At 45.4% G+C, this 16,911-nt stretch overlaps 1 protein-coding gene across 3 annotated transcripts in view; it reads right to left on the minus strand.

Annotated features, from left to right (window-relative positions):
• The window catches only part of NDRG3 (NDRG family member 3), an 85,895-nt gene extending 71,062 nt beyond the window's left edge, over nucleotides 1-14,833 (minus strand). For 2 of the 3 annotated variants that reach the window (XM_082670335.1, XM_082670333.1), the window contains exon 1: nucleotides 14,775-14,833. The gene's annotated coding sequence lies outside the window, so the exon portion shown is untranslated. The remainder of the gene's footprint in view (nucleotides 1-14,774) is intronic. The other variant, XM_082670334.1, reaches the window with a different exon arrangement.
• Nucleotides 14,834-16,911: the final 2,078 nt, after the last annotated feature.

The following is a 16,911-nucleotide window of genomic DNA, read 5'->3' on the forward strand; positions in this document are numbered from 1 at the left end:
CAGAAAATATGAAAAGACCAATCACAAGTAATGAATTGAAACTATGATGAAAAATCTTCCAACAAACAAAAGTACAGGACCAGATGGTTTCACAGGTGAATTCTATCAAATATTTAGAGAAGAGCTAACACCCACCCTTCTCAAACTCTTCCAAAAACTTGCAGAGGAAGGAAAACTCCCAAACTCACTCTACGAGGCCACCATCCCCCTGATACCAAAACCAGACAAAGATACTACAAAAAAAAGAAAATTACAGACCAATATCACTGATGAATATAGATGCAGAAATCCTCAACAAAATAGTAGCAAACAGAATCCAACAACACATTAAAAGGATCATACACCATGGTCAAGTGCGAATTATCCCAGGGATGCAAGGATTCTTCAATATACGTAAATCAATCAATGTGATCAATCATATTAACAAATTGAAGAATAAAAACCATATGATCATCTCAATAGATGCAGAAAAAGCTTTTCACAAAATTCAACACCCACTTACGATAAAAACTCTCCAGAAAGTGGGCATAGAGGGAAACTACCTCAACATAATAAAGGCCATATACGACAAACCCACAGCAAACATCATTCTCAATGGTGAGAAACTAAAAGCATTTCTCTAAGATCAGGAATGAGACAAGGATGTCCACTCTCACCACTAGTATTCAACATAGTTTTGGAAGTCCTAGCCACAGCAATCAGAGAAGAAAAAGAAATAAAAGGAATACAAATTGGAAAAGAAGAAGTAAAACTGTCACTGTTTGCAGATGACATGATATTATACATAGAGAATCCTAAAGATGCCACCAGAAAACTACTAGGGCTCATCAATGAATTTGGTAAAGTTGCAGGATACAAAATTAATGCACAGAAATCTCTTGCATTCCTATACACTAACAATGAAAGATCAGAAAGAGAAATTAAGGAAACTATCCCATTCACCATTGCAACAAAAAGAATAAAATACCTAGGAATAAACACCTAAGGAGGTAAAAGACTTGAACTCAAAAAACTATAAGACACTGATGAAAGAAATCAAAGATGACACAAACAGATGGAGAGATATATCATGTTCTAGGATTGGAAGAATCAATATTGTGAAAATGACTATACTACCCAAAGCAATCTACAGATTCAGTGTAATCCCTATCAAATTACCAGTGGCGTTTTTTACAGAACTAGAACAAAAAGTCTTAAAATTTGTATGGAGAGACAAAAGACTGCAAGTAGCCAACGCAGTCTTGAGGGAAAAAAACGGAGCTGGAGGAATCAGACTCCCTGACTTCAGACTATACTACAAAGCTACAGTCATCAAGACAATATGCTACTGGCACAAAAACAAATATAGATCAATGGAACAGGATACAAAGCCCAGAGATAAACCCATGCACCTATGGTCAACTAATCTACGACAAAGGAGGCAAGGATATACAATGAAGAAAAGACAGTCTCTTCAATAAGTGGTGCTGGGAAAACTGGACAGCTACATGTAAAAGAATGAAATTAGATCACTCTCTAACACCATACACAAAAATAAACTCAAAATGGATTAAAGACCTAAATGTAAGACTGGACACTATAAAACTCTTAGAGGAAAACATAGGATGAACACTCTTTGACATAAATCACAGCAAGATCTTTTTTGATCTGCTTCCTAGAGTTATGGAAATAAAAACAAAAATAAACAAATGGGACCTAGCGCAACTTAAAAGGTTTTGCAAAGCAAAGGAAACTACAAACAAGACGAAAAGACAACCCTCAGAATGGGAGAAAATATTGGCAAACAAATCAACGGACAAAGGATGAATCTCCAAAATATATAAACAGCTCATGCAGCTCAATATTTAAAAAACAAACAACCCAATCCAAAAATGGGCAGAAGACCTAAATAGACATTTCTCCAAAGAAGACATACAGATGGCCAAGAAGCACATGAAAAGCTGCTCAACATCACTAATTATTAGAGAAATGCAAATCAAAACTACAGTGAGGTAGCACCTCACAGCAGTCAGAATGGCCATTATCAAAAAATCTATAAACAATAAATGCTGGAGAGGGTGTGGAGAAAAGGAACCCTCTTGCACTGTTGGTGGGAATGTAAATTGATACAGCCACTATGGAGAACAGTATGGAGGTTCCTTAAAAAACTAAAAATAGAACTACCATATGACCCAGCAATCCCACTCCTGGGCATATATCCAGCAAAAACCATAATTCAAAAAGACACATGCACCCCAATATTCACTGCAGCAGTATTTACAACAGTCAGGTCATGGAAGCAACCTAAATGCCCATCGACAGGCGAATGGATAAAGAAGATGTGGTACATATATACAATGGAATATTACTCAGTCATAAAAAGGAACAAAACTGGGTCATTTGTAGAGACGTGGATAGATCTAGAGACTGTCATACAGAGTGAACTAAGTCAGAAAGAGAAAAACAAATATCGCATATTAACGCATATATGTGGAACCTAGAAAAATGGTACAGATGAACCGGTTTGCAGCACAGAAATAGAGACACAGATATAGAGAACAAACGTATGGACACCAAGGGGGGAAAGCGGTAGGGGTGGTGGTGGTGGTGTGATGAATTTGGAGATTGGGAGATTCTTATTCTAATAAGAACCTGCTGTATAAAAAATAAATAAAATTCAAAAAAAAAAGAAAGAAAAAGGGAGATCTGGGGTATATGGTTGGTAAAAAATAGCCTGAGATCAGAGAAGAGCCAGATTTTCCCAAGGTTTCTAGGGATAAAAAAATGATGGCACTGTTAACGGAAATGGGGGAACTGAGAAATTGGTGAAAACAACACTTTTGAACCAGAGCTGAAATTTGGCCTTACAAGAGATACACAGGTAGGAGTCAGAATTAGTGAGGAAAATCTGTAGGCGCTCACCAAACCAGAGACAAGGAGGAGCTGCAGGCCCTGGGTTCTTCTGAAAGACAGCTCAGTGACGGAAAAGAAACAAAGAAAAAGAAAACTCAGAGGGACTTCCCTAGTGGCCTAGTGGATAAGACTGCGTGCTCCCAATGCAGGGGTCCTGGGTTCGATCCGTGGTCAGGGAACTAGATCTCACATGCATGCCGCAACTAAGAGTTTGCATGCCACAACTAAGGAGCCCGCGTGCCGCAACTAAGGCCTGGCACAACCGGAAAAAAAAGCTCAGAGATGCAAGAGGAAAAGCAGAAATACAATGTCAAAGAAGCCAAGGAAGAAGACCAAGTTACATGGAAGGGGAGGGAAACTGTCAAATGCTGAAGCAGAAAAGAGGAGGAGGACTAAGAAAGGGCCATTAGCGGGAATTCCCTGGCAGGCCAGTAATTAGGACTCCACGCTCTCACTGCTGGGGGCCTGGGTTCAATCCCTGGTTCAGGAACTAAGATCTCACAAGCTGTGCAGCATGGCCAAAAAACGAAAAAAAAAAGGGGGGAGCTTCCCTGGTGGTGCAGTGGTTGAGAGTCCGCCTGCCAATGCAGGGGACACGGGTTCGTGCCCCGGTCCGGAAGATCCCACATGCTGCAGAGCAGCTGGGCCCGTGAGTCATGGCCACTGGGCCTGTGCGTCCAGAGCCTGTGCTCCGCAGTGGGAGAGGCCACAGCAGTGAGAGGCCTGCGTACCGCCCCCCCCCAAAAAAAAATACAGTGTATAGTTTAGAAAGCCAATACTATGTATAGTTCCTTATTGTCTTTTTAAAGTAGCAAAACAATGTTTTTAAGCCCTGGAAATCTCAGTGAGTTTTTCTGACTAAATAAACAGTGTAGAGTAAGATAAAAGCCTGAGACTCTCATGTCCCTGGAATCAGGCCAAGGGCAGCCTCCCACTGATTTGCTGAGTGACCTTCAGCTAATCGTTGAACCTCATTAGACTGATAACTGGGTGACCTCGTAGGATTATAGTAAGAGCCCTGTGAAGCAGAGGATAGGGGAGTGCTTACCCTGGGGAACATGTAAAGTACGACATTTACAGGGAGCTTTTGGGTCACAGAATGTCAGTCCTATCAGGGGCCTAAGATGTCATCCTGCCCAGCCTTTTCTCTTGACAGATGGGGAAACTGAGGTCCAGAAAGGAGAAATGCTTTGCCTAGTGCCACTCAGCTAGGTAGGGGCCCACCTAGGTCTAGAGTCCATATCTGATGCGCTCTTTCCATGACTAGAAGAATCAGGGTTTTGGTGCAATAATTAAAAGTCAGTAATCTTGATGATCTTTAAAGGCCCTCTCAGTGCTGACTCTGTGTATCAAAGAACACTGGTGTCTCTCTTGGTCATTTTTGCTTGCACTTAAATTCAGAAATGTCATTTTCTAGATGTTTAGTAAGTCATAGTCATGGGCTTTTTAGCATGGAGTACTGAATCTTATTTTTTCTAGATTTTAATGCCATTGACTTTCCCTGTCAAAAGACAATGGCCCGGACTTCCCTGGTGGCACAGTGGTTAAGAATCCTCCTGCCAATGCAGGGGACGCGGGTTTGATCCCTGGTCCGGGAAGATCCCACATGCTGCGGAGCAACTAAGCCCATGCACCACAACTGCTGAGCCTGCGCTCTAGAGCCCGTGAGCCACAACTACTGAGCCCGCGTGCCACAACTACTGAAGCCCGCGTGCGTAGAGCCCGTGTTCCGCAGCAAGAGAAGCCACCATGATGAGAAGCCCGCACATTGCGAAGAAGAGTAGCCCCCACTCGCCGCAACTAGAGAAAGCCTGTGCGCAGCAGTGAAAACCCAACCCAGCCAAAGATTTAAAAAATAATGATAAAATAAATAAATAAATAAATTTTTTTAGAAAAAGATAATGCCCCTCCCCCTTACTTTTTTTTTTGCGGTACGCGGGCCTCTCACTGCTGTGGCCTCTCCCACTGCGGAGCACAGGCTCCAGACGCGCAGGCTCAGCGGCCATGGCTCACGGGCCCAGCCACTCCGTGGCATGTGGGATCCTCCCGGACCGGGGCACAAACCAGTGTCCCCTGCATCGGCAGGCGGACTCTCAACCACTGTGCCACCAGGGAAGCCCTACACTGTCTTATTTTGTCGCTTTTCCCTATGCTATGACCCAGGTAATTTGTTTGGCCTTCATCATGCTTTGCCAGGATGTACTGACACCCGGCCACTAGTTTGTATTCTAAGGGCAAAATCAGTCACTTTTGGTTTTGGCAAGATTGCAGGCAGATAACCAAACCAAAATGAAGGCAGCAAACGAGGGAGGCACACTAAGGAGACTGAGCTGGAAGGGGTCAGCTGGAGCTGGTGCTGAAGCAGTTATGACTGGAAAGCTGCAGGAAGTGGCCAGAGGACTGGCTGGGAAAGTGGACAGTGGTGTTCCTACAGCAAGCTGACTCACGTCCTCTCTTTTTACCTATAAACCCCTGGCTAAATGATTATTACAGCACTTTACAATTTAGGTTAAAGACCTACCATCTCATTGGATTATCACAATGGCACTGTGAGGTAAAACACTGGGGCACTGCATCATTTCTATCGCAGAGACGAGGAAACTGAGGCTTAAAGAGGTGAAATGGACTGACCAAAAAACACAACTAATAAATGCAACGGCTCGAAGCAAAATCCAATTTTCTTCTGATCCCCAATGCTTATTACTCTATGCCCTGCACCACAGTTCCTCCCAGGTTATCACAGATGGAAAGACCTGGAGGTAAAAAGGAGAGAAATTCAGCTGATTGCCTCACTGCGCCCATCCCACACTAAGAACCGCTTTATCTCTGGTCCTCAGTTACACTGTGTAGTTAGGATCTGGCCACAGGCTCTAGGATTAAACCTTAATATGAAGTTAATAACAAGAAAGCCCAGATTTGGAACTGGAGTCTGCCTTCACCCATTAATTCAATTGAGTGGGGGAGATTAAGTCTATAAACAAATCACTACAGTCTGAGGCAGGATAAACATGAGCCTATGAATTGGACGAACTCTAAGGCATTTGCTCAACCTCAGCACCACTGATACTTTAGGCCAGATAATTCTTTGTTGTGGGGCTGTCCTGGGTAGCATGTTTAGTAGCATCCCTGGCCTCCACCCACTGAACGCTAGCAGCACCCTCCTCCCACAGTTGTGACAACGAAACATATCTCCAGGTATTGCCAAATGTCCTCTGGGGGCAAAATCAGCCCCAGCTGAGAACCACTGCTCTAAGGGTTACAGGGGTTTACAGCAAAGGTCACTCAATGCAGGTTGTGGTGCTGAGAAAAAGTTTCATGGAGGAGGTAATATTTGAACTGGACCTCGAAGAATAGACACCATTCCTATAGGTCAGGATGAGAGAATAAAAGAAGGAATGCCAGAAAGGGAGGAGAACGAAAAAGCAAGATGATGAGAAAGCACCGCTGGAAAACGCTCCAGTTTGGCAAGAGCAGAAGCTTGCTGTTGGTAATAGGTGATAAAGCTAAAAACGTCCACTGGAGTCAGGTCACAGAGAGCCATCCATCAACTAACAGTTACAAGATACACACCGTAATGAAATAGCCAACAATACAAGATACTACACAGATGTTTAACAGTATACAAGTCAAAGCAGTGGATTTCCATGTGTCCCACCTACCCAGGAGGACAGAATGTTACCTGGGCATCATGTCTTACATTGCATCTAGTGTTCACTACGTTTAGCCAGAGTTAAACGAAGGTCGGAACCAGTGCAGAAGTGGGAGAAATAACTAAGGACTGGGATGGTCAGGAGTTTCCCAAAGGAGTTAAGAGTGGAGGGCCTTGAATGGATATGTTCTGGATAGCTGGAAGGGAGGAGAGGACATTCCAGGTGAGGACATTTGAGCTGGGAAAGAAATAAATGTACACAACATATCCAAGAGACACCAGGAAGAACAACGTAGTTGGGAAAGAAGACAAGGCTGGTCAGAACACAGAGCACATGACTCAGACATCACTGGACAATCACTGAGGGTTCCTGAGGAACAAAATGACACAGTTGTTTAAAACGTGGCATCTTGTCCAGCAGTTCTCTTAGCTACACATTAGAAAGACCTGGGGAGCTTTGAAGAACATCAATACCCAGGCCTCAACCCTAAGGATCCAATTTAATCGGGCTAAGACAGGGCCCAGGTATTGCTTTTAAAGCTCCACAGGTGATTCTTACACGCAGCTAGAACTGAGGACCACTGATCTACAGTCATGCTGTCACTTTCAGATGAGAAAAGAGGCCTAGAAGTTTAAGTGGTCTGCCTAAATTCACATAGTCGGCTGGGTGTAGGGTTGGGACTGGCATCTGGACTCCTATTCCAGGCTCTGAAAGATACCACAGAGTCCTGGGCTAGAGGCCATACTTCAGTCTTTAAGAGGCACAATCTGATGACTTGCCTCTTAAGTTTTGCCAGGGTTAAAGCCTGAATTAATCGTATCATAAAACTATTAACTTAAGCATCGTCTCAAGTGTCTAGGGTAATGGATGTTGATTTCATTGCTGTCTCCTGAGGGCCCTGAGGAAAGGAAAGGGTCTCAGGAGACTCCCCAGAAAGCCAGATAAACAAGCCAACCCCCCAGCTCTGTGGAAGAAACAATGACTTTTTAAAATACAGCTCACTGATGTTTTGCACTGCATAAAGGAAAGTCTGGGTTACTCTTCACCAGGAAAATACTTTCAGAGATGCTATGCCATAAGCAGAGGTGGGGGACGGGGAGAGTGATCAAAGGCAGCTGCTGAAGCATGCCCACAGACCCTCATTTTATTTTGGTTTTTTTGGGGGTTTTTTTGCGGTACGCAGGCCTTTCACTGTTGTGGCCTCTCCCGTTGCGGAGCACAGGCTCCGGACGCGCAGGCTCAGTGGCCCATGGCTCACGGGCCCAGCCGCTCCGCGGCATGTGGGATCTTCCCGGACCAGGGCACGAACCCGTGTCCCCTGCATCGGCAGGCGACTCTCAACCACTGAGCCACCAGGGAAGCCCCAGACCCTCATTTTAACAGTAAATCTCTCTATAGTCCTCAGCCCTGGATAAGGGCTGTCCACGCACCTTGTGTTTTTCTAAAAGGAAAAGAGTAGCACCCCTCACAATAGGCCCGCCTTCCTGTTGTGTCACTCCAGGATTCTGGCAGCAGGTGGTAAACGGGAGGTCTGCAGAGACTGCCAAGCTGGGGATCTGAGTCTGCTTGTATAACCATTCTATTCATCCCAGGGTACTGGTACAGATAGCTATTAGAACAAAGCAACACACATCTAGGGGAGTTCTTGTTAATCCCAGACACCCATCAACCAGCTGAAGTCTAACAAGGGGGTCATACTAAAGTCACTTTAGAAGCAGAAGCACTACCCTCTGTCTCCAACTCTTGACACCAGGAAAGCTACTGCTGGCAAGGCTCTGGTACGTGCTCTTGGGATGGGTTCCAAGTTCCCACCAGCTATGAGATAGAATCCCTGAACACAATCTGTTCTTTAAGACAACGTGCGTGGAGGTGAAGGACAAATAAGAGCCCTAAGAGGCAATACTTAATACTCATACTAACTTGATGCTCCTAAGATATTGATCACTGACTCTATGCCAGATACCAGAACAAGCAGTTTCATCCATTATTCCATTTTATTTTCCCACACACTTATAAGATAGTACTGTAATCTCCCCATTTTACAGATGAAGAAACTGAGGCTTGGGGAGGTTCTGTAATATGCCAAAGGTCACACAGCTAGCAAGGGGCAGAATAAGGATTTGCACCTGAGCGCCTGCAGCTAGCGCTTGGGCAGCCTCTATAAACGACTCTTCCACTTGATGCCAACTGACCGTTAATTCTTCTACTTATTTTTTTCAGCTTTGGCTACTGGAGTCTACCAGCATCTTAATGATCAAAGAATTCTGAAAACTGAGAAGCACCATACTAAGTTTAGGTATTATTATTATCATCATTATTACTTCAATGAATAGGACAGACCTGCACCAATCTGGAAGTATTTGAAACGCAATTACCCTGTGGACTGTCTAATCACCCTAAGTTACACTTTAGTCAACATCCTGGTTAAAAACCTGGGTCCCAGAAAGCCTGGTCCCCAGAGCTTTCTCAACTACAGGGATAAAGAGATAATAGCCTGATTCCTCTCTTCTCCTTTCTCTGCCAATTATTAGGTTTCAAATTAAATGGTTTTAGAGCTAAGAAATCTCACAATTTCAAAAAGCATTCATTTTTATCCTCAAGTTGAAAGTTCAGGCTTAAAAGATAAGGATAAAACTGTCATTTTTAATAAACAACTGTGTCTCTTTTGAAAGCAAATGGTATTTCTGCAAAGATTATCATATGACAACTACCAATTAAATGAAAAGCTGACATGACTTCTCTTAAGTTATCATTAGAAAAGAGAAGCAAGTTTTTATGAGCTAAATTTTCCTTATCCTAATATATGAGTTTTTGGGCCATCACACTCACAAACATAACTAGCTCCAAACCTGAAATAGCATTACCTTTAAAAAGATACTGCAAAATAACAACCAAAAAAACCTTAAAATAATTAGTAATAAAATCAAGTATGAAGAGTGGCTGTATCAGAAATTTATATTTGGTCAATTGAAAACTCAAACTGTAGACTGTGGGCATTTTTAGGTGGTAAAGGGATTACAATCAAATGATATAGCTAAACTCCTCTATTAGGGAAATTAATTTTAATTTTCTATATTGAATCTCTGAAGAATATAAAAAGTAGCACCTCCAAACAAAAAGTGGGGGAGGGTTTCCATGGTGGCGCAGTGGTTGAGAGTCTGCCTGCCGATGCAGGGGACACAGGTTTGCGCCCCAGTCCGGGAAGATCCCACATGCCGCAGAGCAGCTGGGCCCGTGAGCCATGGCCGCTGAGCCTGCACGTCCGGAGCCTGTGCTCCACAACAGGAGAGGCCACAACAGGGAGAGGCCCGCATATCACACACACACAAAAAAAAAGTGGGAGAGAAGGGACTTCCCTGGTGGTCCAGTGGTTAAAACTCTGTGCTCCCAATGCAGGGGGCCTGGATTCCATCTCTGGTCAGGGAACTAGATCCTGCATGCGTGCCGCAACTAAGAGCCCGCATGCCTCAACTAAAAAGATCCCGCATGTCACAACTAAGACCCAGTGCAGCTAAATAGATAGATAGATAAATATTTATAAATACATTAGAATTAGCACTGTGATTAAAGAAAAAAAAGTTTCATTTACCAAAGAAAGCCCTGGTAAATACTCATACTAAATCTAGTTAAGTTTTTGCGTGCTATTTTCAAGCAGTCTCTTAAAAAAAAAAAAAGTGGGACTGGGGGGGATGGTTTAAAAAGGTCTTTCAGAATAGATGACTGGACATGCAGTTCTGCAGTAAATCCAAATGTTATCAATCTTTGGACTTGAAAGTCCTTGATACACCCTTTCTTTTCATCATCTCTATTCAGGCTTGTCAATTTTTCTTCCAGAATCTCCCATTTGCCCTTTCCTTTTCTTTCTGACTGTCCTCACTTCTTGCCTGGATTTGCTCATTCATTCATCATTTACCAAGTGCTTATTATCTGCCACGCACAGAGCTAGACCCTTGTCCTTGAGCTTAGGAAGCTCACGTGATACTCAGTAGAGCTGCAATCTACCCATCTCGATCACCAGACTACAAGCTTTACCAAAGGCTTTGTATTTCCAGAACCAGCAGCAACTGGCATAGAGCAGACACTCTAAAAATGTTTGTTGTATGACACTAGATTACTTTAGCAAGCTCTTTTTTTAATCCATAAATATTTTAGTGCATATCTTCAAAAAGGACTCTTACTTTTCTTCCCTTTTTAAAATACAAAAGCTATATGTGCACAATGCAAAAATAGTATTGAAAGGTATGGAGTGAAAGTGAATTCTCCAACCTCCTAAATCCCACTCCCAGAAATGACTACTATTACAATCCGGAATGTATCTTTCCAGAACTTTCCTATGCTGGTATATAACACACACACACACACACACACACACACACACACACTCTAAAACTTTTTTGGAACAAGTTCTTTGACAGTTTCTGACTCTAGCTTCTCAACTTTTTTTTTCTTTTTTTTTTAATAAATATATTTATTTTTGGCTCTGTTGGGTCTTTGTTGCTGCGCACGGGCTTTCTCTAGTTGTGGCAAGCGAGGGCTACTCTTCGTTTCGGTGTGTGGGCTTCTCATTGTCGTGGCTTCTCTTGTTGCGGAGCACGGGCCCTAGGCACACGGGCTTCAGTAGTTGTGGCACGCGGGCTCAGTAGTTGTGGCACGCGGGCTCAGTAGTTGTGTCTCACGGGCTCTAGAGCGCAGGCTCAGTAGTTGTGGCACACAGGCTTAGTTGCTCTGCGGCATGTGGGATCTTCCCGAACCAGGGCTCGAACCCATGTCCCCTGCATTGGCAGGCGGATTCTTAACCACTGCGCCACCAGGGAAGTCCCGCTTCTCAACTTTCTAATCCAGCTCAAGTTCTCAAAGTGCTGTCCCTGGATCAGAAGCATCGGCATCATCTGGGAACTTGTTAGCAATACAAATTCTCAGGCCCCACTCCAGACCTATTGAATCAGAATCTCTGGAGGTGGGGACCCCACAATCTGTGTTTTAATTAACTCTCCAGGTAATTCAGATGCACACTAATGGTTGAGAACCACTCCTCTAACAGTCAAGCCACCTTGGTCAAGCTGGGTTTTTTTTTTGGCTGCATTGGGTCTTCGTGTGCGGGCTTTCTCTAGTTGTGGTGAGTGGGGGCTACTCTTCATCATGGTGTGCGGGCTTCTCATTGCGGTGGCTTCTCTCGTTGCAGAGCATGGGCTCTAGGCACATGGGCTTCAGTAGCTGTGGCTCGTGGGCTCAGTAGTTGTGGCTCACAGGCTCTAGAGCGCAAGCTCAGTAGCTGTGGCACATGGGCTTAGTTGCTCCGCGGCATGCGGGATCTTCCCGGACCAGGGCTCGAACCCGTGTCCCCTGCATTGGCAGGCGGATTCTTAACCACTGTGCCACCAGGGAAGCCCCAAGCCGGTTTTTTATTTTTATTGTCCCTTAAACATTATATTGTCAGGCACTGTAACCTTGTTTTGGTTTTACCACCCTATTTCAAAATGCATTTCTTGTCCTTTTGATTAATTCTGATCATACCAATCTGTTAAAGCCCAGAAAGTCCTCGATCCTCCCCAAAGTGCTCTCAGTACCACAGCTCTTACTGATTCCCCTTGCTCCTCCCCCTCCTATGACATACCTAGTTCCCCTACCATACAATTTCACAATTAGGTACTCACTGTCTCCAATGATAGAGAACAGTTCTTTACTCTTCCCTTGAAGACATGAATCATATTTTTGTCACCTCTTCCTCACCCCTGTTCTAAGCACAAATTTTAATAAAGTTGCCGGTCTTTAAGGATAAATTCACTGAGAGAAATACTGATAAACTTTTGATGGATAAAAAGTCTACATTCAAGTTGTAGCACCACTTCTGCGACCTTGGACAAGCTCACTTCTCAGGATGAAGTCTGTAAAAGCAAGACAGCTGGACTCAATGACCTAACACTTCCTTTCAGCCTTGAGCGACGTATGACTTTATGAAACGTCTCACATTGGAATATCTTATTCCATTATACTTGAGTATACCATTAGACTCATATCGCTTTGCTAGTGAGCTCTTTGAACAAGAACTATGAGAATCTTCCACCATACCCAGCACCATGCCTTATGCATAACAGCTCAATCTATTTGCAGAAGATTATTTGGAAAAATTATTTTAGAAGTTTCATTTATGTAGAGAACCTATGTACTTTGGCAGACCTACTGCCTCCCAAAGGGCCGTTTCAAATATTTATTGTTATAAATACTATGAAATGATTTATGGTAAAAACTGTGATTACTCTGATAACACTGGGGCAGTCAGCCACGTAAGGCGAAAGAATGTAAAAATGAATCTTACATGTATTTAGGAACAGACTAAAAAGCTATAAGCCTCAGGCTACCTTAGTGCAACATGCAAATAAAAACAGTCCTGTACACTTAGGTGACATATACCAACTCCGCTCTTGGGCATAAACAGGCTTCTTGACATAGGACCTTTTTCTGCAAATTTTCAGACACAACAGGGTGGACTAGAGACCTCTGAGTGGCCAGTGATGACCAGAAGTTGAAACTAAAGAGAAGGACAGCTAAGAGAAATTGAAGGGCAAGAAGGAGGAACAGAAGGGCAGGAAAACACCTTTAAGTAATGAAAAGGAGCAACGGAAATTCACTGAGTCTTTACCAAGGGCCTACTATGAGCCAGTCACTTGGGGCTGCAAAGATGGCCCCTGACCTCAAGGGGCTAACAGTCCAAAGGGTAAGACAAGCTTCTACCCTATCTACCTACCTACCTACCTACACACACACATATATACATATGTATGTGTGTGTAATTCTAATTGGGAAAATCAAGCAAGGAAGGCTTCACAGAAAAGGTGGTAAGTTAATGAAGTTTTGAAGTGTGTAGGAGGGTTTGCTAAGGAAGAAAAAAAAAGTTTGAGCTAGTTGTTTTGGGGAAGAAACATTCGCATATTTTTACAGCCATTCCTTTGGGACTTTAAATCGGTAAGGCTTCTTAGATGCAACACTACCTTGTCAATGCTCTCCTTCTCTTTTTACTTCATCTTAAGTGAGATGTTCAAGCCCAGCACTGGAATACAGCCAGAAAGCCCCAGGATAAGGGGAATGCTCGCCAGATTCGCTCTGTCACCTCCAAATTCAACCAGCCCAGCTATCCCAGTCTTGCACTCCTGGCAGCCAGAATAGGAAGGCTAATAATATCCTCTGGGGACAAAATCTGGACTCAGGCACACAAGACTTACCCCTGCTCTGCCAGTAAGCCACCTTGAGAGCGTCCCTGCCTCCTAAGCCTAGTTTATCTGTGACAGGGAGGCCAGCTCTGCAGAAAAAAAACTGCATGAAAAGGAAGGAGGACGCATCCGATGGCGAAGCGCTGAGATACTGAGATAACCTTAAAATGCTTGGCAGGAGCCCTGGCACAGAGCAAGCGCTGGATGAACGTGAGCCCCTAATTAATAACATTACTATTACCATTATTACAGTAATACCTCAATTGTACTCCAACAACAAGAAAATGCTGTTTTTGCAGCCTACTTTTATGACGTTGAAGAAGCAACTCCAGAGATGAAAGTGCATTTCAGATTTTTTTTTAAAGGGACAAGATCGAATTCCAACCGCACTAGCCTGACAGCCCCAGACCCTGAATTCAAGAGCCATTCTTGCCTCTCGTCTGGCGCGTGACCTTGGGCAGGGCACTTCACCGCTCTGTGCCTCAGTTTCCTCATCTGTAACGTGGGGCTAAGAAGCCCCTCCCTCGCATGGTCGTCGCCGGGTCCAGCCAGAGGGTACTCTTTGCGGCACCGGCACCGCACGGGTGCAAGGCGAGCTCCCGGCCCATTTTCCAGGCCCCCCGCCGGGCGGACGGGGCAGACGAATGCCCGACCCCGAGGCCCACCGAGCTCCGCCGCCTGCAGAGCAGGAGCGGGAAAGGGGGTCGCGCCTGCGGTGGGTCCCTGAGGCTGAGCTGTTGGGCACCCAGAGGTTCGGCCGCTGCCGCCTGCACGCTGTCGCTGGCGGGTTCGCCCTGGGCCCCGCCGCCCAGGTGGGGAGCGGCCGAGGGAGGCCGGGCTGCCCCCGGGTCCCCAGGAGAGGAGGGCGGAGGGCGCCCGGACACCTAGACGAGGCTGGCAGCGCTGACCCGGTGCCCGGCCGCACTGGGGTGATGAGGCGGGGAAGGAGGAGGCAAGAGGAGGGACGACCCCGCATGCAGTATGGCGCGCCCCCCGCCAGCCGGGCTGAGGCGCTCACACTCACCCGAAGCTCCGGCACCCGCCGTCAGCACAGCAGCCGCGGCGGCGGGAGTGGGGCGGGCGGGTGGGGGCGTGGGGAGGAGGCTCTGCGCCCGCGCAGGCGCTCTGAGGACGCCAGGCGGCGCATATGCGCTGTGCCCGCCCGCCCGGGGACCTACGGAGAAGATGGTGGCTGAGCTGGCGCCATTTTCCGTGTACAGTAGTTTGCCTGATTTTTCGTGGTTTCAGTTCCGCTTGGCCGACTCTGGTCTGAAACTACTGAATGGAAAATAAGTAAATAATTCGTAAGTTTTTAATTGCTGTGCTGTCCGGAGCAGTGTGTCGAAATCTCTTGTCCTGCTCCCTCCCCCGGGGAAGTGAATCATTCCTTTGTCCAGCATAGCCACGCTGTATATGCTACCTGCCCCCTTAATCATTTCGTGACGGTCTCTCATCAGATGGATTGTCTGCATACGGCAGTGTTTGTGTTCAAGTAACCCTTACTTTACTTAATAATGGCCCCAAAGTGCAAGAGTAGTATGGCTAGTGATGTGGATAAGTGAAAGAGAAGCTGTGAGGGGCTTCCTTTAGGTGAACAGGTGAAAGTTCTCAAGGGAAAAAAAAAACACAACGGTATGCTGAGGTTGCTAAGATCTACAGCAAGAATGAATTTTCTGTGAAACTGCAGGAAAAAAATCTGTGCCAGCTTTGCTTTCGTACCTCAAACTGCAAAAGTTAGGGCCACAGTGCATAAAAAGTGCTTGAGAGTGAAAAGGCGTTAAATTTGTGGAAGACACGAACAAAATACATATTCTGTTGACAGCAACGTGTTGCCCCAGAAAGCACTGAGCCTATTGTCAAAGCCAAGTTCATGTGTCTGACACCCAGTGAGGCCAAACCAACCAAAACGTTGGGAGTTTGGAGCAGGCAAAGATCCATTGCAGGGCCAAGCAAGGAACAGTGGACGGGTGCTCAAATGACCCAAACTCTTTCAAGGAAGAAATTTTAAAGGCAACATTTGGGGTGAGGGCTGCAGGGTGCATAACTTTCTTCTGATTGGTTGGTGGTGAGGTAACAGGGTGATGTTTCAGGAATCTTAATCATGGACTTTCTGGTTCCAACCAATTTGGGATCTACTGCTTGTGGTCAGCATGCAGTCACCATCCTCCACCTGGGCCTAGGAGACCAAAGCCTCTTTCCACAGACAAGAAACGGGGACATGGAAGGGCTTTTGTACCCAGGAGGGCCCCACTGGGTCCTGCTCAGTTTCAAGCCTATATAAAGACTTCAGCAAGGGCTCCTCTGAAGGGAGTGACACCAAGCCATTTACTGCAAATAAGGGATTGTTACCCAGACTCAGGAGTATTTTGGACAGAAAAATAGAAAAATTGCCGGAGAGACTGAGTCTGCCAGTGAAGAAGTGATACTGAGCAGGACCCTGTGGGGGTCCTGGGCACAAGAGCCTTTCTGTGTCCCCTATTTCTTTTCTTTTTTTCTTTTTTTGGCCACACTGCTCGGCTTGCAGGGATCTTAGTTCCCCAACCAGGGATTGAACCCTGGCTCTGGCAGTGAAAGCACGGAGTCCTAACCACTGGACGGCCAGGGAATTCCCCCACCCACTCACGCCATTTCTTGGTTACAGGAAATAGGCTTCTTTCGGCCTCCAGGGCCTTCCTGAGTTGCAAAAGCAGATTCAAACAGTTACTAATTAGGGAAGGGATGGGATGCTGAGACAAGGTAGGGACAGTCAAAACCAACAATAATGCAGCCTTGGGGCAGGGTCCTGTTTCGCACTCAAGGGATATATGTAACAATATCTTGTTACCTGCTATCTTGCAGATACTGAAACCCCCACCAGGTGGGAGAAATCAACTGTATGCTGCCCACAAGCGTGCAGACCCCAGACTGGTTGGAACCAGAAGGTTGATGATGCTGACTCCCACTTACCTCACCACCAACTACTTAGAAGATTGTCCACGAGCTGATCACGCCCTCCTTGAACCATTACTATAAAACTTCTCACTACCCCCTCCAGGTTGAGATACACAGTTTTGAGGGCATTAGCCCACTGTGGCCCTTTGCCTGGAAAAGCAATAAAGCTATTTTCTACTTCACCCAAAACTCTGTCCCTGAGAATTAATTTGGTGTCAGGGTACGGAGGC

Source organism: Grampus griseus (genome assembly GCF_964374135.1).
Source record: "Grampus griseus genome assembly, chromosome: 14".
Taxonomy (NCBI): domain Eukaryota; kingdom Metazoa; phylum Chordata; class Mammalia; order Artiodactyla; family Delphinidae; genus Grampus; species Grampus griseus.